Genomic DNA, 3,772 nt, shown 5'->3' with positions numbered 1-3,772 from the left:
GACCTAAGCCCATGAAAATGCCCATGGAGGCCTCCACAGTTTATCGCCCATGATTCATAGGTTTGGCTTTCCACACGAGCAATCACACACTCGTGTGGTCTCAAATATCGTATTTCAAATTTTTCGCTTTTGCCATTCTATAGTTATAGTGGGAGTTTACACACCTGATGCGATTTACAGATTACCACCACTAGTTAGGAATGGAAGCAATGCAGGTTAGAGAAAGTGACGAATACATTGAAAGCCTCGCCGATCTCCCCCCATTCAGAACAAGGAACAAATAAGATGGATATATAGCTCTCCACAACAACAACCTCCCCAAATCCCAATATTCTATCCTCAGATCTCTCCAAATATACCTCATTGATATCTTCCACAACAACCTCCAAGACCCATTCAAACTTTCACCCAACAGAGTTCGAAATCACCTCAAACTCGTGCCGCCTCATGCTAGCAAAATAAATATCTTTTTTGCTTGCAATGGGATTCGAATCCAAGCCCCCCTCAATAGCTCAACACGCCACTTGCCTCCTTGTCACAAGCTCTTTTGTGTCACATTTTGTCTTTAATTAACTAAAAGGTCTAAAGGCCAAAGTCCAGGTTCCTTTAAACGAAGAACCAAAAGAAATTGCAAGAGCTAAGACTTGAACCCAGGCTCCCTTTCAACCTTAATGACGCAAAAACCACTAGACCACATGCTTCCCTATGACATTTTTTTAACAATAATTTAAAAGGCTTACATCCAAGCATCTAGGGATTTATCCACTTAAAACCAAAATCTTTGCTAAAGCCCAAGTTTGAACCCAGGACTTTTCCAACTCCTCTCAATACCCTTAACCACTAAAGCAGACATACTTTTGTACACAGTTTCCAAACCGTTCCCATCCTCAAGGCCTAATACTTCTAGGCCCAAATTCCAGGGCGTTACATACTTTATAGATTATCGAAAGCTCAATCGTGTTGGAAGCTAGTCAGAGATCCGTCAGACTATCCATCAATTTTATCAATAGATTTTCATGATTTTAAGTCATGGTTATAATGGCATGTATAGGTGCTTTGGGTTTGATGAAGTAGCCATTATGTTTTGCTTGTAAATAAGGTATTTTGGTTGTTGAGCTAGTTGTCATGTTTGTATGTATATAACTAGTTTTAAGATTGATGAATTCTTGTCATCTTAATGATTGGTGGTTGATGATGAAATGGTCAAGTGAATATATGTTTTGAAATGGCTATTTTGGTATGTTTGGTTAAATATGGTCAATTGAGCTCTGGTTTAGTATGAAAATAGGTGGTTGTGTATATTTGGTTGAATTCTGGCAATTTGAACATTAATTTGGTATGTATACATGTTGGATTTTGGAACCATTTGGTAATGGCTAGTTTTGTGTCATTTATAGGGTTTTGTTACATGAGAGAAGCGGTTCAAATAGTAAAGTTGTTTTGCTATGGCATGAATCTAATATGGTAAGGTTGGTATGTGTCAATTATGGTATAATTTGATTTGGAATTAAGCTAAATATATGTATGGATGAGTTATGATCATATACATATAAGTTAGGTACATGTGTATTTGAGATGTATGAAAATAATGATTCAAATGATAAATTATATGCAAATGGCTTGTAGGTTTCAGCTTGATTTTGGTGAAAGAAATGGCTTGGAAATGACCTATTTCTTGTCTACACGGCCTAAGATGCAGGCATGTGTCTCAGCCGTGTATGACACATGGTTGTGTGTCCCCTGTAAGTTTTTAAAGGTTGCATTTTGAGAGTTACATGGCCTAACACACGGGCGTGTGCCTTGGCCGTGTGACCGAAGTAAGAGAGTTACACGGGCACAGACATAGGCTAGAACAAGGCCGTGTGTCCCTACTTCGAATGACCACATGGCTTGGCCACACAGTCATGTGACCCCTACAATGTGAAAAATTCTATTTTTTTCCTTATGTTTCCATATGTTTCTGATTTAGTCTCAAATCATCTTTAAAGCATTTCTAAGGCCTCGAAGGCTCGTAAAAGGGACAATGTGGTTTTGTTTAATTGAGCTATGATGTGTTTCATAAAAATGGTTATAATTGAATGTTTTAAGTTAAAATTTTCCAGTAATGCTCTGCAACCCTATTTTGGCGATGGATACGGGTTAGGGGTGTTACACCTTGGGTTAGTTTCAGTATTGCCAAGCAAACTACCTTGTGGTCATTCTGAAATTAATTTAGCAAGCTGACCTATTTGGTTATCGAACCCTTGAATCGATGCTTGCTAATTCTTTAGTGCTTCCTTAGTGTTTTGAAAACGTGTTTTTGACACCGAGATAAACTTCATCAACATCTCCTCAAGGTTCGACTTTTTCTCTTACTGGTAAGGTTGTTGTTGGAAGCCTAGAGGGGGTTGTGCTCTTTAATTTCCTTGACCACCCCAAGAGAAATTGGGATGGTTCCTCCAACCTGGATTATAGTTACTACTATAAAGGTTATTTTGAGGCCTATAATTATTACCCAAATAATTGATTTGTTCGTTTTCTATGTTAGGAGAGAAGGGTAAACATTCTGGATGTATTGCATTTGTATTGCATTTGTTCGTTTTCTATGTTACCTCCATTTGTATCGCATTGCATCACTGGATGTACTTGCGTAGAAAGATATAAACCATCAATTTTCTTATTTAAAAGTTCTACCTGATTCGATAACATGGTGACTGCATCTAAGTTAAAAACACTAGTGGCCTTCACCGGCTTTGTCCTCATGACTTGCCACTGATAATTATTCAGTGCCATCTCTTTTATAAACTCATAAGCTGCTTTGGGTTTTTTATTGTTTAGAGTTCCATCGATTGCTGTGTCGACTAATTGCCTCGTTGTAGGATTCAAACCATTGTAGAAGGTTTGAACTTGTAGCCATAGAGGTAACCCATGGTAAGGGAGCTGACTCAATAAATCCTTATACATCTCCCACACATCATATAGAGCCTCTAAATCCATCTGAACAAAGGAAGAGATATCATTCCTCAACTTGGCTATCTTAGCCGATGGGAAGTACTTTAGAAGGAACTTCTCGATCATTTGAACTCATGTAGCGATGGAACCTCGTGGTAAAGAGTTCAACCATTGTTTAGCTTTGTTCTTCAACGAGAGAGGGAATAACTATAGGCAAATGGCATCGTCAGTGGTGCTACTAGTCTTCAAAGTATCGCAGGTTTCCAGAAAATTTTCCAAATGAGTATTTAGATCTTTGTCTTGCAAACCGTCAAACTGAACAAACTATTGTACCATCTGAATAGTGTTTGACTTTAGTTAGAAATTATTTTCTGCAATGGTGGGTAACGCCCCGAATTTGGGCCTAGATGGAAATAGGTCTTGAGCGTAGGATCACATAAAAACTTATGCGTGCAAGAAAATGACATAAATGAATGTCTATTTCTGTGGTTAAGTGATTTAGGAAGAGTTGGGAGTGTTGGAGAAGTCCTGGGTTCAAACTTGGGCTTTAGAAAAAATTTTTATTTTTGTTCTTAAGTGAATCTTGGCCTTAGCTTGAAGGCTTTATAAATATTTTTTGTGAAATCATGACATAAGATGAGCTTGTAGTCCAGTGGCAATGGCGTGATTAGGGTGGCAAGGGAGCTTAAGTTTGAGTCTCCTGTTACACAAGGGAGTATTTATTTTACTTCCTTGCTGCATTAGAAGTGGACTTTGACTAGAACTCTGCAGGTTGGAATTTGAATGAGCCATGGAGAAATTCGAGGAAAAATAGGGGATTTTGATGGTGGTTGGTATGGAT

General features: G+C 38.3%; 1 non-coding gene across 1 annotated transcript; it reads left to right on the top strand.

Annotated features, from left to right (window-relative positions):
• The first annotated feature begins 2,902 nt into the window (after positions 1 to 2,902).
• Positions 2,903 to 3,009, top strand: LOC121218959 (small nucleolar RNA R71). Its single transcript, XR_005915440.1, has one exon. It is a non-coding gene; the product is annotated as a small nucleolar RNA R71 (small nucleolar RNA).
• The last annotated feature ends 763 nt before the right edge of the window (positions 3,010 to 3,772 follow it).

The sequence above is a fragment of the Gossypium hirsutum genome, chromosome D06 (genome assembly GCF_007990345.1).
Source record: "Gossypium hirsutum isolate 1008001.06 chromosome D06, Gossypium_hirsutum_v2.1, whole genome shotgun sequence".
Lineage (NCBI taxonomy): Eukaryota > Viridiplantae > Streptophyta > Magnoliopsida > Malvales > Malvaceae > Gossypium > Gossypium hirsutum.
The sequence above is the reverse complement of the archived record's forward strand: the minus strand, read 5'-3'. Positions and strand labels throughout refer to the sequence as shown.